The sequence below is a fragment of the Rattus norvegicus genome, chromosome 10, assembly GCF_036323735.1.
Source record: "Rattus norvegicus strain BN/NHsdMcwi chromosome 10, GRCr8, whole genome shotgun sequence".
NCBI lineage: Eukaryota > Metazoa > Chordata > Mammalia > Rodentia > Muridae > Rattus > Rattus norvegicus.
Window position 1 is genome coordinate 7,949,443 of NC_086028.1, and position 25,315 is coordinate 7,974,757.

Sequence of the window (25,315 nt, forward strand, 5' to 3'; positions counted from 1 at the left end):
GAAAGAGAGGTGGGAAGTATGTTACACATTCTCTCCTTCTCTCAGCTCTCTTTCCTTGTCTGCTCTCCCCACACCTGATCAGCCCATTCCCCTCCCCATCCCCCATCTACCATCCCCCATCCCCCATTCCCCATCCCACGCTGTTCCCTCCCTCCACCCACTTCCAATAACTATACTATTTCCTCTTCCAAGTGAGATTCAACTATCTTCCCTTGGGCCCTCCTTAGTACATAGTTTCTCTGGGTCTGTGTATTATATCATGGTTATCCTGTTTTGTTCTATTGATGGTACCCTTAGTCTTGCAAAAGCTTTTCAGTTTTATGAGATTCCCATTTACCAATTGTTGCTCTTAGTGCCTGAGCTACTGGTATTCTGTTCAGAAATTTGTCTCCTGTGCCAATATGTTCAAGGTAAACTAATTCCTCACTTTCTCGTCTATTAGATTTAGTGTATCTACCTTCATTTTGAAATCTTGGATCTACTCAAAATCCAGTTTTGTGCAGGGTGAAAATTATGGATCAATTTGCATTCTACATGCAGACATCTAGTTAGTCCAGCACCATTTGTTCAAGTTACTTTCATTTTCCCATTGTATGGGTTTGGCTTCTTTGTCAAATATCAAGTGTCCATAGGTGTGTTGGTTTATTTCTGAGTCTTTGATTCTATTTCATTGAGCAACTGGTCTGTTTTTATGACAATACAATGAGGTTTTTTATATTATTATTCTGCAATATAGTTTGAAATCAGTGGTGGTGATAGCTCCAGAAGTTCTTTTATTGGACAGGATTGTTTTTGCTATCTTGGGTTTTTGTTTTTCCATTTTAAGTTGAGAATTGACCTTTCAATGTCTGTGAAGAATTGTGTTAGAATATTGATAGGGATTGCATTAAATCTGTAGATTGCTTTTGGTAGGATGGCCATTGTCATTATGTTAATCCTACCAATCCATGAGCATGGGAGAGTTTTCCATTTTCTGATATTTTCCTCAATTTCTTTCTTCAGAGACTTGAAGTTCTTGTTATATAGTTCTTTCATGTGTTTGGTTAGAGTTATATTATTTGTGACTAATGTAAAGGATGCTGTTTCCTTAATTTCTTTCTCAGTCTGATTACTGATTTTTTATAAAGGAGGGCTACTAATTTTTTGAGTTAATTTTGTATCCAGCAACTTTCCTGAAGATGTTTATCATAAGAGTTCTCTACTAGAGTTTTGGGCTCACTGATCTTAACTATTGTATCATCTGCAAAAAGCAATCCTTCTTGATTTCTTCCTTTCTGATTTGTATCTGCTTGATCCTTTCTTAGTTATTTTGTTGCTCTAGCTACAAGTTAAAGTACTACATTGAATAGATATGGAGAGAGTGTTCAGCCTTTTCTTGTCCCTGATTTTAGTAGAATTGCTCTAAGTTTCTCTTTATTTAACTTGATGTTGGCTATTGGTATGTACTAGGTATGTACTTTGTATCTGTGATGTCTCAACACTTTTAACATGAAGGAGGGTTAGGTTTTGTCAAATGTTTTTCAGCAGCTAATTAAATGATCATGTGTTTTTTCTTTGTTTATCTGGTAGATTATGTTGATTGATTTTTGTATATTGAACCATCCCTGAATCCCTGTGATAAAGCTTACTTGATCATGGTGGATGGCTTTTTGGATGTGTTTGGAGAAGGTTGAGAGGTGCTGTGAAGTTAAATTCTTTTGTGTTTGGGTGACATTTTCTGTAGATATCATTATTTCTCTGTTTAGTTTCTATCTGGATGATCTGTCCTTTGGTGAGAGTGGGGTGTTGAGGTCTCTATTATTGTTCAAATTTTGATGTATGATTTAACCTTTAGTAATGATTTTTTTTTTTTTACGAATGTTGTTGCCCTTGCATTTGGGTTCAGAATTGAGATGTCATCTCAGTCGAGTTTTCTTTTGATGAGTACGAAGTGTTGTTCCACATGTTTTTTGATTAATTTTGGGTGAAAGCCTATTTTATTAGATATTAGAATGACTACTCCAGAATGCTTCCTGGGTCCATTTGCTTGGAAAACTTTTCTCTAGCCCTTTACTCTGATATAATGTCTATCTTTGTTGCTGAGGTGTGTTTCCTGTATACAGCTAATGATAGATCCTGTTTTGAAACCATTCTCTTAGCCTGTGTGTTTTTACTGGGGAATTGAGTCCACTGATGTTGAGAGATATTAATTACCAATGTTTTTAAATTCCTGTTATTTTGATGTTGGTTGCATTAGTGTGTGTGTGTGTGTGTGTGTGTGTGTGTGTGTGTTTCCCTTCTTTTGCTTTTGCTGGCGTGGAATTTTTAATTTCCTGTTTTCTTTGGTGTAGTTATCTTCCTTGCATTGGAGTTTTTCTTTTAGAATTTTCTGTAGGTCTGGATTTGTGGATAGATATTGCTTAAATTTGGTATTTTCTTGAAATACCTTGTTTTTTCCATCTATGGTGATTGATAATTTTGCTGGGTATAGTAGTCTCGGTTGGTATCTGTGGTCTTTTAGAGGCTGTAAGACATCTATCCAGGCCCTTTTAGCTTTTAGACTGTCTGCTAATAATTCATGTGTAATTCTGATAGCTCTGTCTATATATGTTACTTGGCCTTTTCCCTTGCAGCTTTTAATATTCTTTCTTTGTTCTGGAGATTTAGTGATTTAGTGTTGTTGTTTGTTTGCTTTTTTAATTGGGTGGGAGGACTTTCTTTTCTGGTCCAATCTAATTTTTGTCTGTAAACTTCTTGTATGTTTTAGGCATCTCTTTTGATTGGGAAAATTTTCTTCTATGATTTTGTTATTAGTATTTTCTGGTCCTTGGAGCTGGAACTCTACCTTCTTTTATTTCTATTATTCTTAGGTTAGTTCTTTCATGGTATCCCAGATTTCCTGGAAGTTGTGTGTCAGAAATTTTTTAAATTTAACATTTTCTTTGACTGATGTATCAATTTCTTCTATTGTATTATCTAGACCTCTTCCATTTCTTGTATTCTGTTGGTGATGCTTGTATCCACTGTTCCTGTTCTCTTCCCTAGGTTTCCTATCTCAGGATTGCCCCGGTTTGTATTTTATTTATTGCTTCTATTTCTATTTTCAGGTCTTAAACATTTTTAGTCATTTCTGTTTCCTATTTTATTGTGCTTTTCAGTTTTATTTAACTGATTTATTAATTTCCCCTTTAAAGGCATCTATCATCTTTATAAGGGTGGATTTAAGGTCATTTTTTTTTTTGTGCTTTGGTTGTGTTATGATATCCATGGCTGCCTGCAGCAGGATAGCTGTGCTTTCGAGATGCCATGATGCCCTGGCTCTTGTTGATTGTGTTTTTACCTTTGGCCATCTGGTAGTTCTTGGATTTTCTTGGTGTATCATGATTCTGAGAAGGTGGGCCAAATTTGGATATTTCTGGTGAAGCAGGCCTCAGGTAGGGAGTTTTTGGCTGGATATTCCTAGTATAGCAGGCCTGGTGAAGGTGGGCAGAGTGATGGCCAGACAATGGAGCTTGGAGGGACAGCATGCAGTTTGGGGGATTTGGGTGTGCCCTAGGGGACTCAGTGGGCAGGAGATGATGGTGAGTAGGAAGGAATCTAACCTAGATATTCTTGGAGCAGCAGTCCTTGTGAAGATGATGAAGTGGTGACTGGACAATAGGCCTCACTTTCTTGTTTTTTTCTCTTATTGGACTTCTTAAATTCACATTTCAAATGTTATTCCCTTTCCTGGTTTCCTGGACATAAGCCCCCTATCCCATCTCCCTCCCCTTCTTCTATAAGGGTGCTCCCCTCCCCATCCACCCCCTCCCCCTGACATTCCCCTACACTAGGGGGGGGGTCCATCCTTGGCAGGACTAAGGGCTTCTCCTTCCATTGGTGCCCAACAAGGCCATTCTCTGCTACATATGCAGCTGGAGCCATGGGTCAGTCCATGTATAGTCTTTGGGTAGTGATTTAGTCCCTGGCAGCTCTGATTAGTTGGCATTGTTATTCTTCTTTTATTTTTTTTTTTCTCCCGGGTCGGGGGAGGAACAGAAGCATGTGGTCTCCATCTTTATTATAGGAAGAACACATTCAAAACTCAGGCACCAGGCAAGGTCTTGTAGAAAATATCCAGCCAAAATAAAATGGTTAATGGAACTCACTAACACCAAGGGTTCAATGACTTCAGTTTTATCCCCCCCCACCCCAAATCTCCAGTAGTCTAAGATACAGTTACTAAAACAAGTATTCAAAGTCATTCATTAATCTTTTTTTTTTTTAAAGATTTATTCATTTATTATATAGAAGTACACTGTAGTTGTCTTCAGATACACCAGAAGAGGGCACCGGATCTCTTTACAGATGGTTGTGAGCCACCATGTGGTTGCTGGGAATTGAACTCATGACCTCTGGAAGAGCAGTCGGGTGCTCTTAACCGCTGAGCCATCTCTCCAGCCCTCATTAATCTTTCTTTAATGTGACTTTCTATAATATCTGCCTCTATGTTTGTTTATTTATTTATTTATTTATTTATTTATTTATTTATTTATTTTTTATTAACTTGAGTATTTCTTATATACATTTCGAGTGTTATTCCCTTTCCCGGTTTCCGGGCAAACATCCCCCTCCCCCCTCCCCTTCCTTATGGGTGTTCCCCTCCCAACCCTCCCCCCATTGCCGCCCTCCCCCCATAGACTAGTTCACTGGGGGTTCAGTCTTAGCAGGACCCAGGGCTTCCCCTTCCACTGGTGCTCTTACTAGGATATGCATTGCTACCTATGAGGTCAGAGTCCAGGGTCAGTCCATGTATAGTCTTTAGGTAGTGGCTTAGTCCCTGGAAGCTCTGGTTGCTTGGCATTGTTGTACTTTTGGGGTCTCGAGCCCCTTCAAGCTCTTCCAGTTCTTTCTCTGATTCCTTCAATAGGGGACCTATTCTCAGTTCAGTGGTTTGCTGCTGGCATTCGCCTCTGTATTTGCTGTATTCTGGCTGTGTCTCTCAGGAGAGATCTACATCCGGCTCCTGTCGGTCTGCACTTCTTTGCTTCATCCATCTTGTCTAATTGGGTGGCTGTATATGTATGGGCCACATGTGGGGCAGGCTCTGAATGGGTGTTCCTTCAGTCTCTGTTTTAATCTTTGCCTCTCCCTTCCCTGCCAAGGGTATTCTTTTTCCTCATTTAAAGAAGGAGTGAAGCATTCACATTTTGATCATCCGTCTTGAGTTTCGTTTGTTCTAGGGATCTAGGGTAATTCAAGCATTTGGGCTAATAGCCACTTATCAATGAGTGCATACCATGTATGTCTTTCTGTGATTGGGTTAGCTCACTCAGGATGATATTTTCCAGTTCCAAACATTTGCCTACGAATTTCATAAACTCGTTGTTTTTGATAGCTGAGTAATATTCCATTGTGTAGATGTACCACATTTTCTGTATCCATTCCTCTGTTGAAGGGCATCTGGGTTCTTTCCATTTTCTGGCTATTATAAATAAGGCTGCGATGAACATAGTGGAGCACGTGTCTCTTTTATATGTTGAGGCATCTTTTGGGTATATGCCCAAGAGAGGTATAGCTGGATCCTCAGGCAGTTCAATGTCCAATTTTCTGAGGAACCTCCAGACTGATTTCCAGAATGGTTTTACCAGTCTGCAATCCCACCAACAATGGAGGAGTGTTCCTCTTTCTCCACATCCTCGCCAGCATCTGCTGTCACCTGAGTTTTTGATCTTAGCCATTCTCACAAGTGTGAGGTGAAATCTCATGGTTGTTTTGATTTGCATTTCCCTTATGACTAAAGATGTTGAACATTTCTTTAGGTGTTTCTCAGCCATTCGGCATTCCTCAGCTGTGAAATCTTTGTTTAGCTCTGAACCCCATTTTTTAATAGGGTTATTTGTTTCCCTGCGGTCTAACTTCTTGAGTTCTTTGTATATTTTGGATATAAGGCTTCTATCTGTTGTAGGATTGGTAAAGATCTTTTCCCAATCTGTTGGTTGCCGTTTTGTCCTAACCACAGTGTCCTTTGCCTTACAGAAGCTTTGCAGTTTTATGAGATCCCATTTGTCGATTCTTGATCTTAGAGCATAAGCCATTGGTGTTTTGTTCAGGAAATTTTTTCCAGTGCCCATGTGTTCCAGATGCTTCCCTAGTTTTTCTTCTATTAGTTTGAGTGTGTCTGGTTTGATGTGGAGGTCCTTGATCCACTTGGACTTAAGCTTTGTACAGGGTGATAAGCATGGATCAATCTGCATTTTTCTACATGTTGCCCTCCAGTTGAACCAGCACCATTTGCTGAAAATGCTATCTTTTTTCCATTGGATGGTTTTGTCTCCTTTGTCAAAAATCAAGTGACCATAGGTGTGTGGGTTCATTTCTGGGTCTTCAATTCTATTCCATTGGTCTGTCTGTCTGTCTCTGTACCAATACCATGCAGTTTTTATCACTATTGCTCTGTAATACTGCTTGAGTTCAGGGATAGTGATTCCCCCTGAAGTCCTTTTATTGTTGAGGATAGCTTTAGCTATCCTGGGTTTTTTGTTATTCCAGATGAATTTGCAAATTGTTCTGTCTAACTCTTTGAAGAATTGGATTGGTATTTTGATGGGGATTGCATTGAATCTGTAGATTGCTTTTGGTAAAATGGCCATTTTTACTATATTAATCCTGCCAATCCATGAGCATGGGAGATCTTTCCATCTTCTGAGGTCTTCTTCAATTTCTTTCCTCAGTGTCTTGAAGTTCTTATTGTACAGATCTTTTACTTGCTTGGTTAAAGTCACACCGAGGTACTTTATATTATTTGGGTCTATTATGAAGGGTGTCGTTTCCCTAATTTCTTTCTCGGCTTGTTTCTCTTTTGTATAGAGGAAGGCAACTGATTTAGTTGAGTTAATTTTATACCCAGCCACTTTGCTGAAGTTGTTTATCAGCTTTAGTAGTTCTCTGGTGGAACTTTTGGGATCACTTAAATATACTATCATGTCATCTGCAAATAGTGATATTTTGACCTCTTCTTTTCCGATCTGTATCCCCTTGATCTCCTTTTGTTGTCTGATTGCTCTGGCTAGAACTTCAAGAACTATATTGAATAAGTAGGGAGAGAGTGGGCAGCCTTGTCTAGTCCCTGATTTTAGTGGGATTGCTTCAAGTTTCTCTCCATTTAGTTTAATGTTAGCAACTGGTTTGCTGTATATGGCTTTTACTATGTTTAGGTATGGGCCTTGAATTCCTATTCTTTCCAGGACTTTTATCATGAAGGGGTGTTGAATTTTGTCAAATGCTTTCTCAGCATCTAATGAAATGATCATGTGGTTCTGTTCTTTCAGTTTGTTTATATAATGGATCACGTTGATGGTTTTCCGTATATTAAACCATCCCTGCATGCATGGGATGAAGCCTACTTGATCATGGTGGATGATTGTTTTGATGTGCTCTTGAATTCGGTTTGCCAGAATTTTATTGAGTATTTTTGCGTCGATATTCATAAGGGAAATTGGTCTGAAGTTCTCTTTCTTTGTTGTGTCTTTGTGTGGTTTAGGTATAAGAGTAATTGTGGCTTCGTAGAAGGAATTCGTTAGGGCTCCATCTGTTTCAATTTTGTGGAATAGTTTGGATAATATTGGTATGAGGTCTTCTATGAAGGTTTGATAGAATTCTGCACTAAACCCGTCTGGACCTGGGCTCTTTTTGGTTGGGAGACCTTTAATGACTGCTTCTATTTCCTTAGGAGTTATGGGGTTGTTTAACTGGTTTATCTGTTCCTGATTTAACTTCGATACCTGGTATCTGTCTAGGAAATTGTCCATTTCCTGAAGATTTTCAAATTTTGTTGAATATAGGTTTTTATAGTAAGATCTGATGATTTTTTGAATTTCCTCTGAATCTGTAGTTATGTCTCCCTTTTCATTTCTGATTTTGTTAATTTGGACACACTCTCTGTGTCCTCTCGTTAGTCTGGCTAAGGGTTTATCTATCTTGTTGATTTTCTCAAAGAACCAACTTTTGGTTCTGTTGATTCTTTCTATGGTCCTTTCTGTTTCTACTTGGTTGATTTCAGCTCTGAGTTTGATTATTTCCTGCCTTCTACTCCTCCTGGGTGTATTTGCTTCTTTTTGTTCTAGAGCTTTTAGGTGTGCTGTCAAGCTGCTGACATATGCTCTTTCCTGTTTCTTTCTGCAGGCACTCAGCGCTATGAGTTTTCCTCTTAGCACAGCTTTCATTGTGTCCCATAAGTTTGAGTATGTTGTATCTTCATTTTCATTAAATTCTAAAAAGTTTTTAATTTCTTTCTTTATTTCTTCCTTGACCAGGTTATCATTGAGTAGAGCATTGTTCAATTTCCACGTATATGTGGGCATTCTTCCCTTATTGTTATTGAAGACCAGTTTTAGGCCGTGGTGGTCCGATAGCACGCATGGGATTATTTCTATCTTTCTGTACCTGTTGAGGCCCGTTTTTTGACCAATTATATGGTCAATTTTGGAGAAAGTACCATGAGGAGCTGAGAAGAAGGTATATCCTTTTGCTTTAGGATAGAATGTTCTATAAATATCCGTTAAGTCCATTTGGCTCATGACTTCTCTTAGTCTGTCTACGTCTCTGTTTAATTTCTGTTTCCATGATCTGTCCATTGATGAGAGTGGGATGTTGAAATCTCCCACTATTATTGTGTGAGGTGCAATGTGTGTTTTGAGCTTTAGTAAGGTTTCTTTTACGTATGTAGGTGCCCTTGTATTTGGGGCATAGATATTTAGGATTGAGAGTTCATCTTGGTGGATTTTTCCCTTGATGAATATGAAGTGTCCTTCCTTATCTTTTTTGATGACTTTTAGTTGGAAATTGATTTTATTTGATATTAGAATGGCTACTCCAGCTTGCTTCTTCTGACCATTTGCTTGGAAAGTTGTTTTCCAGCCTTTCACTCTGAGGTAGTGTCTGTCTTTGTCTCTGAGGTGTGTTTCCTGTAGGCAGCAGAATGCAGGGTCCTCGTTGCGTATCCAGTTTGTTAATCTATGTCTTTTTATTGGGGAGTTGAGGCCATTGATATTGAGAGATATTAAGGAATAGTGATTATTGTTTCCCTTTATATTCATATTTGGATGTGAAGTTATGTTTGTGTGCTTTCATTCTCTTTGTTTTGTTGCCAAGACGATTAGTTTCTTGCTTCTTCTAGGGTATAGCTCCTTATGTTGGGCTTTACCATTTATTATCCTTTGTAGTGCTGGATTTGTAGAAAGATATTGTGTAAATTTGGTTTTGTCATGGAATATCTTGGTTTCTCCATCAATGTTAATTGAGAGTTTTGCTGGATACAGTAACCTGGGCTGGCATTTGTGTTCTCTTAGGGTCTGTATGACATCAGTCCAGGATCTTCTGGCCTTCATAGTTTCTGGCGAGAAGTCTGGTGTGATTCTGATAGGTCTCCCTTTATATGTTACTTGACCTTTTTCCCTTACTGCTTTTAATATTCTTTCTTTATTTTGTGCGTTTGGTGTTTTGACAATTATGTGACGGGAGGTGTTTCTTTTCTGGTCCAATCTATTTGGAGTTCTGTAGGCTTCTTGTATGTCTATGGGTATCTCTTTTTTTAGGTTAGGGAAGTTTTCTTCTATGATTTTGTTGAAGATATTTACTGGTCCTTTGAGCTGTCCGTCTTCACTCTCTTCTATACCTATTATCCTTAGGTTTGATCTTCTCATTGAGTCCTGGATTTCCTGTATGTTTTGGACCAGTAGCTTTTTCCGCTTTACATTATCTTTGACAGTTGAGTCAATGATTTCTATGGAATCTTCTGCTCCTGAGATTCTCTCTTCCATCTCTTGTATTCTGTTGGTGAAGCTTGTATCTACAGCTCCTTGTCTCTTCTTTTGGTTTTCTATATCCAGGGTTGTTTCCATGTGTTCTTTCTTGATTTCTTCTATTTCCATTTTTAATTCCTTCAACTGTTTGATTGTGTTTTCCTGGAATTCTTTCAGGGATTTTTGTGTCTCCTCTCTATGGGCTTCTACTTTTTTATTTATGTTTTCCTGGAATTCTTTCAGGGATTTTTGCGATTCTTTCAGGCATTTTTGCGATTCCTCTCTGTAGGCTTCTACTTGTTCTCTAAGGGAGTTCTTCATGTCTTTCTTGAAGTCCTCCAGCATCATGATCAAATATGATTTTGAAACTAGATCTTGCTTTTCTGGTGTGTTTGGATATTCCGTGTTTGCTTTGGTGGGAGAATTGGGCTCCGATGATGCCATGTAGTCTTGGTTTCTGTTGCTTGTGTTCCTGCGCTTGCCTCTCGCCATCAGATTATCTCTAGTGTTACTTTGTTCTGCTATTTCTGACAGTGGCTAGACTGTCGTATAAGCCTGTGTGTCAGGAGTGCTGTAGACCTGTTTTCCTCTCTTTCAGTCAGTTATGGGGACAGAGTGTTCTGCTTTCGGGCGTGTAGTTTTTCCTCTCTACAGGTCTTCAGCTGTTCCTGTGGGCCTGTGTCTTGAGTTCACCAGGCAGCTTTCTTGCAGCAGAAAATTTGGTCTTACCTGTGGTCCTGAGGCTCAAGTTCGCTCGTGGGGTGCTGCCCAGGGGCTCTCTGCAGCGGCAGCAACCAGGAAGACCTGTGCCGCCCCTTCCGGGAGCTTCAGTGCACCAGGGTTCCAGATGGTCTTTGGCTTTTTCCTCTGGAGTCCGAGATGTGTGTGCAGGGAGCAGTCTCTTCTGGTTTCCCAGGCTTGTCTGCCTCTCTGAAGGTTTAGCTCTCCCTCCCAAGGGATTTGGGTGCAGAGAACTGTTTATCTGGTCTGTTTCTTTCAGGTTCCGGCGGTGGCATTGTTATTCTTATGGGGTTGCAAGCCCCTTCTGCTCTTTCAATCCTTCTCTAATATCTCCAATGGGGATCCCATTCTCAGTTCAATGGTTTGCTGCTAGCATTTGCCTCTGTATTTGACATGCTCTTGCTGTGCCTCTCAGGAGATAGCTATATCAGGCTTCTGTCAGCATGCACTTCTTAGCTTAATCAACATTATTTAGTATCTATATCTATATCTATATCTATCTATCTATCATCTATGATCTATCTATCTATCTATCTATCTATCTATCTATCTCTATATATATATGCTGTATACATATGTGGGGCAGGCTCTGAATGGCTGTTCCTTCAGTCTACGCTCCAAACTTTGCCTCCATATCCCCTCCTATAAATATTTTTATTCCCCATTTGAAGCATCCGCATTTTGTCCTTCTTTTTGAGCTTCATGTGGTCTGGGGTTGTGTCTTGGGTAACTCAAGCTTTTGGGTTAATAACTTATCAGTGACTGCATACCATATGTGTTTTTCTGTGATTGGGTTACCTCACTCAGGATGATATTTTCTAGTTCAATCCATTTGCCTATAAATTTCATGAAGTCATTAGTTTTGATAGCTATGCAGTACTCCACTGTGTTGATGTACTACATTTTCTGTATCCATTCCTCTGTTGAAGGGCATCTGGGTTCTTTCCAGCTTCTAGCTAATATTAATAAGGCTGCTATAAACATAGTGGAGTATGTGTCTTTTTTATATGTTGGGGCATCTTTTGGGTATATGCCCAGGAGAGGTATAGCTAGGTCCACAGGTAGTGCAATGCCCAATTTTCTGAGGAACCTCCAGACTGCTTTCCAGAGTGGTTGTACCAGTTTGCAATCCCACCAACAATAGAAGAGTGTTCCTTTTTCTCCATATCCTTTCCAGCATCTATTGTCACCTGAGTTTTTGATCTTAGCCATTCTGATTGGTGTGAGGTGACTCTGTTTCTTAAAGAGACATTTCCCTAAAGAAGATACACAAAATACCCATGCAAAACCACAGGGCAGAAAACAGATCATTGGTTGCCAGGGACACAGAAAGGGGGGGACTAAGGACTGAGTGCTTAAATGATGTATGTGGGCTGTTCATCTGGGGTAGGGAAAAAGTTCTGAAAGTAGAGAAAGACGTTGTTTGTACAACTTGTGAATGTCCTAAGTGACTATGTGCTTAATGGTTAATAACATGTGCAAGTTTTGTTTCAGTAAAAATAGTAGTATCTCATATAGAATGTTCTAATAAAATTAAATTTTTCATGCTCTGACCATTTAGCTTATGTGTACATCTGAATTTTGTAAATTAAATTAAATAAAAATTGTTTTTAAAAGAAACATTATCATTTTCATCATGATATACACTTTTCAAGACATGGTTTCACTCTTTATCCTTGTCTGGTCTAGCCAAGGCTGACTTCAGACTCATGGCTATCCTTCTGCTTCAATTTCCTAGTTATGGAATTAGAAGTGTGAAGTTGCCATGCTCAGCTCTAGAAAATGTTTTTAATGCTTGTTATTGTAGTGTTTACTCTGTCTGGGGGAAAAGGCCTCTTGATGTTGAGTTCCTAGGTATTGCACCCAGCAATAGAAACTAGTTTTGGAAGGTCACTTGGTGTAGGCATTTGATAATCCTTCTTAATCAGGATAAAAATCATTTGCCCCGTTTCCTGGCAGTTGTAGTTTTGTATATGAATCTTGACTATTCTCATGGCCATGTGGGAAGATATTCACACAGACACTGTAGAGTAGAGGCAGTAAGCTTTTTTCTAGTTAGCTTCTTTGTTGAAAGGATGAAACCGTGACCAAACCAAAGTTTGGGGAGGAAAGGGTTTATTATAGCTTATAGCTCGTGGTCCCTCATAGGAGGATACAAAGATGAGAACTCAAGCAGAAACCTGGAAGCAGAGACTGAAGCAGACCTGATCCAGGGATGCTGCTTACTGGCTTTCTCAGCTTGCTTTCTTATACAATCTGGGATCACTCACCCAGGTGTGGCATCCCACACAGTGGTCTGGGCTCTCCCACATCAATCGTTTCTGAGGAAAATGCCTCATAGACATGCCCACAGAACAATATGATAGAGGGAATTCCTCTATCAATTTGATAGTTGACCAAAAATCATCAGCATAGTGGTTGTGTGGGTATAGTCATGTGAGAGGATACCCAGATAGAATTCTGTGGTGTATTCTGCTTTCTAGTCAAGTGTGCTACAGCAGCATATTGAGCTCTTACTACACAGGTCTGGGGCTGATGGATGGCTGTGTGAGCAAGAGGTGCAGGTCACTAGCACCCATGTCAAAGTCAGGGATGTCAGCATGCACCTGTAATCCCAGTGCTTAGTAAATGGATAGCGAGACAGGAGGAGCCCTGGAGCTCTCTTGCTAGCCCATACATCAACTGACAAGCTTGAAGTTCAATGAGAGAACTTATCTCAAAAAATAAGGGGAAGAGTAATTGAGAGAGACAACTGACATTGATTTCTGGCCCTCACAGTCATGCATCACATTTGTATGTGTACCTGCATGCACACACGCCAAACTTTACATGATGGAAACACCATGTCCACATATGCACATATGCACATACTTAAAAAAAAATCTCAAGCCTGGGGTACAAAATGCTCAGCATGAAACTTGTTGCTACAAACAAACAAACAAACAAACAAACAAACACATATATACATATATGTATATACACATATATACACATATACAAACACATTATATGGGCCGAACCAATAACATTCAGTGTACAATATTGCATGCAAATAAAGATATACATAGAGACCCCATGTGAGTGGCAGTTTGAAGAGAAGGAAGGGAATGGTATTTGGAATATAATAACCATTTCAACCACCTTCCAAAGATTTCCACTGCTTCAACCATGAACTTATAGTGCAGAGCACTGAGCTAAGTGTTCAAAATCAAGGGCATCAGAAAGAAATTTAGATGATATGGGAACATGCCACAAGGAGAAGGAAGAAGAGAGAATGGGAGGGATGAGGGGAGGCTAAGAAGTAGGCATAGACTGGATGATATAGAGTAAGGTTTTGGACTCTTTCCCAGAAATTAATGGGGGAACTATTAGGAGATTGTAGCTGAAGAGGGACAATGACAGAGTTTACCCTCTAGAAGCTTCTGGCTCCTTGTCTAGGACGGATGAAGGTGCTGAGAAAGGAAGAGAAAATTGGACCAAAGAAGGTGTCTAAGTGTTTCATGTGGGCTAATTCTGGCTAGTCGCAGATGGAGAGGGTTGTAAATATGTATTTGAGGCATGACGAAAAAAATCTCTGTTTACAGATGGGAGGCAAGAAATAGTCATGACCACTGCACAGTGCACAGTGGCCTCAGGAAAGGTCTTCTGAAGTCTTGTTTGGTGACCTGTCCTAGCCTGCTCAGTCAGGCTGTCACTGCTGAGGTTACTCTGTAGGAAACAAGACACTCTGATAGATTTTTGTAGCAACCACCTCTGAGTGTACCATGTAGATTTTGGGAATAAAGCTGAAACAAGATATGTCTGTAAGTTATAGAAAGTAGCTGGATTCCCATTATAACCAGCTGGTGTCTGCATCTTTGTATGCGTGGAAATCTACTGAAATTAGGTGCTAGAATTGGAAAGTTAGTCATGGAGTCATACTTGTGAAGTCAGGCTCACTGGATCTGTTCAAGGAGACAGGAAGATAAGCTAACATCTATGGGGTGATTCTATACTTGTGAGCGCTCTGCCTTGCAAATCTCATCCCTCCTAACTCTTTGGATAGTCCTGTGTTACAAGCAGGATCTTCTCAACCACAAAGACACGATGCCCTCTCTGAACTAGACAGGAACATGTTTACTATTTTCTTCAAGTCGATGGCAGAGCCAGTACTGAGACTCCTCTTCTGATCTCAGAGCACTTCTACTACAGAGTCTAAGTGGTCCTTCGACACCATCAGATTTGCCAGCTCTTTTAATGTGCTGCATTCCCTGCAAAGTGTTGTCTGAAGACTAATCCAGGAGGAAAGACAATCAGCATCTTCAGATACACCAGGGTTTGTTAATAGATGCTCTGAATGCTCCTAAGAACGGCTAGGCTAACACATCAGGCTGGCAAACCTGGGGATGTAGCATTTGGTCCTCTCCAGAATGGGGCCAGGAGAAGGTGCTTGGGGGACAATTTAAGGGCTTCCAGAAAAACAAGAAAAAGAACAGTTCCCAGAAGAGTGCAGGGCTCTGGCTGTCACAACGGGGCTGCCCAAAAGACCCCACATTGCTATGGAAACAGCACATTTCTTTTCCTTTTTTTTTTTTTTATGGAGCAAGCACATAAAACTCCCAGAATGTGTCATGAAATAAGTTACTGCTGTCCCGAGGCTGCCAAAGATGTACACCCTCATTAGGGGAGCGATGTGACAGTTTGGGGTTTTATAATGAACAGTTTGCAGGCTCAGAGGCTGGTCTAAGTTTACCCTGTTGGGATTACAGCCTTTTGGGTTTGTTTGGGGTTTGAGTGACTGATAAGGGAGCCCCTTCCTCTAAGTGTCCCCACAATAAAGACCCATCAGCTTCCACACTGATGCAGGTGATTTGATTATGGTCTCATTTACATGCAACTGGTGAGCGAGTGCTGGCATTTCCATAAAGACACTGCTGCTGAAATGAGGCATTTTATCCTGTCTCTTTCACCTGGAGCCTTTAATTGGTTAGATCTGCTCCCCTTGAAGTTTTGTTTACCTGGTAATATGCAGATGTTAGTTGGCCAGATCAAAAATAGAGGCAATGAAAAGGAGAGAAAGGGAGGGACCACACAGGTGTGTCTTACCTCTTGCCAGAAGAGAGGCAGCCCTTGTTTTCCCACTTTGCCTTGTATCCCAATGTCTTCCAATATCTTAAAGATCTATCATGTCTCCTGCTGACTGACTGGCCCTCCAACAGTGGTTTTTTTTTTTTTTTTTTTTTTTTTTTTTTTTTTTTTTTTTTTTGAGAGGGTGATGTGCTTGTTTGGAAAAATGGGTAGAAAACCGATGATTCAATTGCATAAATTTGGGGACGGTGGAAAAGAGGCAGCTGTGACAACACAACTCAGAGAACACTTGGATTATTCCCAATGAGATTTGGGAGAGCCATGGAGGAAGATGGCCATTACCATTCAATAATGAAGATGGAGCCAGGGCACCTCAGAGAAAGATTTCTGTGGCATTAAAGAATGAATTGTTATAATAAAACGAATACCCAGACACTCACAACAAGGCAGGACATGTGTGTTTTGAGGGAATTCTCACTAAGCAAAGGTCATGTGACAGGTGGTATGTTCTTGATCTAGGTCTGGTTCTCTAAAATTGGCATTTTGGGTGCTTCTGTATGCTTTCTAGCTTTATGATCTTAGTGAGTTATTTAACTCCTCTAAGCTCTTGCTAGTTTATAGTGGTGGTCTTATAAAGGATTGAATGCAAGGCATGGACTGGAATGGAAACAATGAATGCTCACACCACATTTTTAACCACTTGTAAACGGTGTTGGCCTTGAGAAAGCATTGCGACTCCCTTCTGACCGGAATGGCAAAGAAAAAAAAAGACAACTTTTTAGAAGTGACCTCTAATATGGCTAGGGTCAGATGATCTACTAAAGATTCAGAATACCAAGGGGGAAATAAATAAAGAATAGTGACAATAATAGCAGTAGTGACAACTTCCAAATGTGGCTTTTGATTAAACATTCCATTACTTATCCAGTTTGGCTGTGGAATAACTGCTGGGACTGTGACCAGTGCTGGACACTTGAGTTAGCTGAAGCGATTTGTCTCAACTTTAAGATGAAACTTTGGGTTCGTCACTGACGTCCACAGAGGAGAAAAAGGCTCAGCTAACCACTTTGCCAATCAGTGGAGAAGCCCCCATGTTAACTAAGGGCTCCTGGCTCCAGTTTTGTCTACTGTACAAACTTCCTTTCCAATGGGAAGCGGTACCCGAGACTAGAGAAACCTACAAGGGAGAGAGATTAATTACCTGCCTACACATGTCTTTTATTATGATATTGAAAATACAGATGGAATTATAATTGGATTATGTGAAAAAACAGACTTGACCCACAATCTATAGTCACTTTCCTAGGATGACAAATCCCAGAAGCAATGAGCCCCACCTTGATCATTATTAACTTCATATATATATATATATATATATATATATATATATATATATATATATATATATCCTTGCTTTCCAACTTTGGACAAATAAAAAGTCAGATGTAGTCTCTGAAGTCCTTGTGACGTATCTCAATGAGAAAAGTTGCTATTCAAGTTTGAGCAGTGAAATTTAAGTGCCGGACTCGCATTTCAGGAGCCGTACATGGAATGGTTGGAACCTCATTGCTGGGGAGGCGAGGACTGGAGGCTATCTGGAGCTCACTGGCTCACCCATCATATCTGACTTGGTGAGTTTCAGGCCACTGAGAAAGACTTTCTCAAAAAACATTCTGCTTGGTGCCAGAGAAATAATATATGAGGTTGATCTCTGGCCTACACACAAATACATATTGAGTTTTCTGGGTATCTTATGAATGTACTCCAAATGAATGAACCCTCCTTCAGACTCCTTCATTCAGGGTACTCCTGAAGGTTTGTACCCTCCAAGCAAGGCATCCTTGAAAGTGTCCTCTTTTTTTCCTACTGTGAAGGGTTTCCATTCCTTTGCCTGCCTACAAGTAAATAGTCTTTTCTTTCTCTCATCTGAATGGTCTTCATTGATCCCATGGGATTCACTTAAAAGTAAACATATCTTATGCTAGAAAATTGAACAGCCTAATACTCAGTAAACCAAGAGTCACTGTCTTCTGGATTCTATGGCCATCAGGAGAATCAGGCTATCCTATTTGGTAACCATCTAGGTAGTACAAAGATTGCTGCAAGTGGCATCAAGAACTCGCTGCATGGTCCAAAAAGCAAAAAGAAAGGAGAAGGAATGGAACTCAGCTCGTTCTGGGAGACATCTTTCACATCCAATGCTGAAATTGTACAGCGTCACCATTCTCAACTGTCAGCATGGTTCTCAGTTTGGACAAAGATGCCCGGATGAAGACTGGTGCTCTGTTCGAGATCTCACAGCTCCTGAAGTAGCTGGGTTAAGATTCAAATTCAACTACAATGTTCATGTCACATCCCTGCTCTCTGATTCCAAGTAACTAAAAATATTCACAAGCATCAGATAGTTTGGGTCAAAGTTAGAGGTCTACTTACATCAATGAAACTAGACCATTAAGTATGGATGAGCTTTTCTTAATACCTACGTTATCTTGAAATTGCTATAAACACAACACCTGAAAGAAACAGCCTAAGGGTAGGAAGATTAATTTTGGATAGTTTCCAAGAGTTTCAGCCTATCATGGCAGGAAGGAGATTGAAGAATCTCATCTCATGCTGCACAGCGAGATCAGAAACCAGAGAGACTGAGATCAGAACTATTGGTGGTTATAACTTTCAAAGGTCCAACCATAATGATCTACCTCCTCCAGCCAAGTTTCACCTATTACTGGTTCCACTCTCTTCAAAACTAGCAGCTTCAGCCTTCAAAACATGATCCTCTGGGGGTGTTTCACACCCAAACTATAACAATGCTTAGTCCAAAGATGGGTGCAATAATGGAAGTCTTGTTTGGTTTTACAGACAGCCTTACTTCTCCTTTAGCCTTCAACTCTCAATAATTTCATGTCCTCTCCATTCTTTTTCTCATCCCTCTAGAGGATATTTGACAGGGTCTAAGGATATTGGTACTTGTCACAGCTGGACACAGCATTGTTTTGGAATCTGAAGGCAAATGGTCGGGGGTAGATTGAATATCCTTTCTAAACAGGAAAGCCCTCCAAACCCTATTTGGCTTCAAGTTTCAACACAGCCAAGCTAAAGCTCTGATTTGTACACCTCTGAGATAAGCTTAGTCTTGGTCGTGGTACTTCCTTCTCAGCATATGACTTGCTTTTCTTATCACTATAAAATACAAATCGATGATGACATCACGTTAGAGTTTGGAGAGAACCTTGCACTCTGCATTTACCAGCTGGGTGTCTTTAGACAAGTTGTTTAGTCAGTCTGAAAGCTGCAGTAAAGCAAAGCACTTCAGTGTTTATGTGGTGGAGAGTGTGTGTAGATTGAAGCCTTTAGATACCTTATATAAGGTGCAGTTTAATAGGCTGTCAATCATATTTGTGCCTTCTTCCTTTCTTCCTTTGGGACAGATGCCATAACATTCTCTTTTAATTTTAGAAAGTATAATAATGTGGCAGTTTCTCTCTAAGCATTAGAATCAAATCAAATCATAAACTCCAGTCCTAACTTGGTAACATTCAATAGAGTTTAAAAACTCACAGAGTGAAGTTATAACATCACTGAAATCGAGCTGGTCTCCAGGTTGTCACATTACATGGCACCAAACTTTGTAGTAGACTTCAGGGACATAAGTCATGGCTATGTCATCAGACACCAGTATAGGAAGGAGAGAAAAACTTCATCAGAGGACAAGGAGGGCAAAGTTAAGTGGATTCTTGAAATGAGTTCAGTGCCAGTACAGGAACAACAGAAACTACCCATTCATTGAGAAACCAAACAGAATTATTTCACTGAGAGAAATCAGTCTATATAATTTATGAATCTCCTTTTTTTATTTCTCTGCGTAGACAACAGAAACAGATGATATTGGCTCCATTTTCAACTCTAGCTGGGCTAAGAATGTGATCAAAGGTGGAGGAACCTAATGAAAGCAATAGGAGACTGTTTATATTCCGCCAAGGGCTCAGACTTCTAGCTGAGACTGCTCCAATGTGAAAGCTATTTCCACACACTCTAAGAAATATATTTAAAAGAATTATTCTCTTATAATGAAATACGATCATGTCCACCCACTTCTATACTCCAATTCACTTTCTTTCCTTTCCATTTTCTCTTTCTACTTGATAATCTATTAAGTCCAACCAATGCTACCCATGTGTGTACGAGTGTGGGGTCATGCAATGCATTGTGGCGAACATAACCATGGCCACCTCCTAGGTTGATTTTAAATTGCTCCCCAGTTATGGGTGAGGCATTGAGAGATCCTTTTCTGATCTTGTGCAGGTCTGGTGCAGATAACATGGCTGCCATGAGATCATGAGTGTAACGACCTTGGCATGTCCAGAGGACAGCATCTCATGGCAGATTTCACCTCATTGGCTTTTACATTCTTCTTCCTCCTCCTCTTCCTCCTCCTCCCCCCCTCCTCCTCCCCCTCCTCCCCCCTCCTCCTCCTCCATGATTCTCCCTGAGCCTTGGGGTCTCAGTGGGTTGATGAAGATGCCACATTTAGTGCTAAATATCAACAGACATTCCATTCTCAGCACCTTTGCCAGTTATGAGATTTTGAATTGGCTGCTGTCCACTGTGAAAAGAGGTTTCTCTGGCCAAGGTTGAGGAGAAGCCAGCTCTGTGGGAATAAACGCAAGTATCTAGAAGACACTTTACAATATGTCTATGTAGCTCAGTTACAAAAGTAGGTTCTACCCTAGGGCCTCTACCTCTCTATCCATGAACTATGAAGAGAAGTGACTTTTGTACATATAAGTGCATGCATAAATACCTACATCAAATTGGACCAGAGTATGCTGTCCATATATTACCACTTTAATGCATAACACTTTATTATAATGGAAATTGAATAAGTTACCTTCAACTCTTTCCAAATTGAGAATATTTGGATTATTTCCGATTTGAATCTACTGCAAACAGCAAGAGGTGGACATTCTTCTTTATGACTTTAGTTTGATTTCATTCTGAGACAGGGTCTTTCTATATGTCTCTGGCTAGTCTGGCATTTACAGTCCTTCTGCCTCAGCATCCTGAAAGGCTGGCCTTACAGGTGTAAACTGCCTCATACATCTGAGAGGAATATGCTGGTGGAAAGCTTCTAGAGGGCCTCAGGAATCTTTGCTTCTGGTGTTGGTGATTTCCCACTATCCTCTTCCCATCCCAATGTGAAGAACTTGATTCTGGTCAGTATAATATGGTGGTCCAGGGATGTGTGTTAGGGTTTTTTTGTTTGTTTGTTTTGTTTTGTTTTCTCAATGGGCACAAGCTCGAAACCTGTGAGAAGAGGAAGCCTCAACTAAGAACGTACCTTTATCAGACTGGTATGTAGGCAAGTCTGTGAGGTCATTTTTCTTGGTTGATGACTTATGTGGGAGAGTCTAGCCCATTATAAGCTGTGCCACGCCTGGGCAGGTGGTTCCGATGTCTATAAGAAATCAGGTTGAGCAATTCACAGAAGGAACGGCAGTAAGCAGCATTCCTCCATGGCCTCGGATTGAGCTCCTGACTCCAGGTTCTTATTTTTTTAGTTTGAATGCAGTTTATTACACATTAACTGTATTAGAATAAAGATGTCAAAAACTGCCAAAACATCCCATACTAGAAACAAATTATAAAGGTTAATTATTTTATTTTATTTTTATTTTTATTGAATATTTTATGTATTTACATTTCATATGTTATCCCCTTTCCTCTGTCTCTACTCCTACTTCCCCTGCTTCTATAAAAATGCTCCCACTCCTACCCACCCACTCCTGCCTCAATGCCCTGACATTCCCCTTCACTGGGGGAGAAGCCTTTATAGAACCAAGGGCTTTTCCTCCTACTGATGCTAGACAAGGCCATCCGATGCTACGTATACAGCCAGAGCCATGGGTCCCCCATTTGTACTCTTTGGTTGATGGTTTAGTCCCTGGGAACTTTGGTGGGATCTGGTTGGTTGATATGGTTGTTCTTCCTATGGGATTGTAAACCTCTTCAGCTCCTTCAGTCCTTCCTCTAATTACTCCATAGGGGTCCCTGTGCTCAGTCTGATAGTTAGCTGCAAGCATCCTCATCTGTATCAGTAAGGCTCTGGCAGAGCCTCTCAAGTTCCTGTCCCTCTTTTTCTTCATGACTGTAAGCTGCAATCTGAAAGGCCTTTCTCCCAGGTTGCCCTTGGTCATGGTGTTTATCATAGCAACTGAGAGGACACCATTTTGACTGTTACATTATTAAAGATTCTGACCCTGTCTATCTAACACTGATTTTTTCTCTCTAGAGTGCATGTTGAGTTATTTAATTTTTTTCCTATTTTTTTTACTTGGAAGTGTGTGAGTGAATGCCTTGTCTATAGATGCCCACAAAGGCTGAAAGAAGACATCGGATTCCTTGGAATTGAAGTTATAGGTGGTAGGTAGCAAGCTCCCTAGCAAAGGCACTGAGAAAGGGCGTGAGTTCTCTGGAACTGCAGAAGGCACTTTAACACCCTGAGCCATCTCTCTAGTCCCAGTGTGCATGCTTTGCAAAAAAGAAATAAAAGGTTTATACCATTTGAAGGAAAGCTTCAGATATATGCTTTCTTAAGCCAAGATGCCTGCTGGCACATTCCATGGGACATAGGAATGAGTGACTCAGTGCAGCTATCCATACATGACCTCATAAACTGTCCATAAACCGGTCCAGATGCTGACAACCAGTGACTGATCTCAGACACAGACGAGGCTTTGCAAGACACCAATCACTCCACTCAGACTCTGTAACCTGTGAGACACAGCTGAGCAATAGACCTGGAGAAACCACATCCAGAGCCCCGAGCCACAAGCACAGGAAGATAAATGTCTATGTTCACAGACCATGTTCTGGTCTAATGTGTTATAAAGCACCAGATAACAAGCGCAAACAACAAACAATTAAATAGAGTAATTAGAAAATGTAGACACGTGAATCTACAGACGAGTGGGCTATGAAGGGGTGTGTGGTGTGTATTGTGTTTGTATGTGTGTGTGTGTATGTGCATCTGTGCATGGATATGTATGTGTGTACAGAATGCAGAGGCTCATACCAGGTGTCTTCTTATTACTGTCTGCTTTATTTTTTGAGACATGGTTTTACAGTGCACCTAGAGCGTGTCAATTTAGACTGGCTGGCCAATGAGTATCCAGGATCCATACCTCTTCCTTCCCAGTGCTGGGATTACAGACAAATGCCACCACACTTGTTCTTTTGCACAAATGTTGAAAATTTAAGTTTAGGTCCTCATAATGTGAAGCAAACACTCTACCCACCAAGCTCTCTCCCCTGCTGCCTGAGCTCTCTCCCCAGCAATTAACTGTTAAGATGAATGCACACCTTTAATTCAGGCTGATGGGGAATCTGAGACGCGTCTCTCTCACTTATTCAAGATGGTTTTTATTGAATGTTTGTCTTTGTACTAGGTATGGTGCAGGCTCAGGGTTCACAATAATGAAGAAAAAAATCAAAACAAAAGACCAAACCTGATTAACCAACCAACCCATCTCCTTCCTTAAACAAACAAACAACCCCAAACCACTACCACCACCACAACAAAAACGAAACAAAAAAAAGAAAAACCCTAAAATAAAACAAGCTTCCCTCTCCCTTGCTTATTTTCTAGAAGAAGAGAGGAAACAAAGAACAAACAACCAAATAGATTGATAACCTCTAGTAGATACAGGCAGCAGGAGAGAGAGAGAGAGAGAGAGAGAGAGAGAGAGAGAGAGAGAGAGAGAGAGAGAGAGAGAGAAAGAGAGAGAGAGACATAGAGCTCACAAATAGAGAGACTGCATGGGCTTCTCATCGTTGGTGGTCGATGTGGGCTTCTCACTAGCTAGAAACTACCTTAGGGCTGTTTCCTGAAGTTCTGTGCCGTTCCCATAGATGCAGAGGGGCACGGGGTCCAGCTCTCAGCTCTGCTGTGCTTACTGGTCCCCATCTCCCTTACACCACAGTGGCAACAGGAGGTGGCTCAGCCCAACAAAGGCAACATATTGGTTCAGGGTTCCGCAGCACCTAGCGGAGGAATGATGGATGCTGTGGTGGAAGGGGGACCAGCTTTGATGTGCGTGGCCTGGTTTGATTAATGAGCAGCTCTGCCGGGAGGCTACACTGGGAGTAAATTACTCTTTTCAGAAATGGCTGGATCGGCACTATTGTACTAATTATTTCACAAGCTTGGGGTCAGTTCCAAATTCCCTGACATACACAAGGGAACAAACACCCGGGCTAACAGAAGCCGACAGAGCTCTAATTAAAGCAGAAATTGTTTGTGACTCCTTCTTCCCTCCACCCCACAAGGCTTCTCTTCCCAGAGGAGAAGGCTGTCAAGTATTTCCTTCTTGCCCCAAGCCTGGCCTGGTATAGACCCCTGAGTTCCAGGAAACAGTATGAAGCCCCCAGTGGTGCATGTGTGTGCTGAGCATTGACAGAGACAGATCCGAAGTGGGTTACTGTTTTACCTTAATTCTATATATGGGCATAATACTCATAGTGTGCTCATTGATCCCTTGCTCATTCACTAATTCATCCCGTCACTCATTCACTCATTCATTCACTCACTCATTCACTAACTCAGTCCTCTGTTTACTTGCTTCATACCTCCTGGATCCTTTTTATGAACTGACCATTGAGCAGGGAGGGCCTCAGCCTTCCAGGGCTTACTGCCTGTTAAGGGAGACTGACATGGACCAGAGAGTGACACGAATAAACAGATGGTGACATAAACCAATGAAAAATTATGGTGAGCAGTACCTTACAGAAAGGACGGTGAATCTGAGCGTGTTCTGGAGGATTTGACTCAGTCAGGGTCTTCTACCCTTGGAAGGTGTCAGAGCTAAGGGTCAACTAAATGCCAGGTCTGGACTCTGTGCTTTGGATGCTGTGGCATTCTGGGCACAAAGAAAGGAAGAATGACTAGGACTCCAGATTAGTAGCAGATTAATCTGGGTTCAGGCTTCTGTTCTGTGCACATGAATGCATGTGTATGTCTCTGTCTCTGTCTCTCTGTCTCTTTCTCTGTCTCTCTCTCTGTGTGTATGGGTGTGTGTGTGTGTGTGTGTGTGTGTGTGTGTGTGTGTATGTCCTGAGCTGCATGCTTCCCTCTTGAGTTTCCTACCCAAAAAAATGAGGACAAAATTTCCTAGTTTTTAATTGAATTGAACTGAAAGATAATTGATTTATTTTTATTAGATATAAATAATAGATTGTGTTATGACATAGCACATACATCATTTGTATTTTTCTCATGCTTTGTCCCTTCTTACTCTCTTTTCTCTCTTGTCCTTCCTTTACCTTTTGACTTGGCCTCTTTTTCCCTTCTATTTTGGTAGCCCTGTGTTTCATGCTACATAGATGCACACCTTATACAGGTAACATGTTATATATATTGCATAGAAATTACTTATAATATAAATATTAAATGTATCACATGTATTGTTTATATGTGCATAGACTAGGTTTACATATGTGGGAAAACATGTGATACTTGTCTCTCCCTCGTCTTCCCCTGTTCTCTTGTCTGTTAGACTCTTCCTCCCCTACCCTTATAACTGTCATGTGAGGGAAGCTTATTTAGCTCACAGTATTAGAGAGCACAGTTCATCTTGAGAGGAAAGGGCTGTCAGCTGGGTCAGTGAGGCGGTAGAAACTTGTGGTGTGTGTTGTTCATCTCTTAGAAGATCGGGAAAGACTGTGACTCTCACCTTCCACCCCACAAGAGC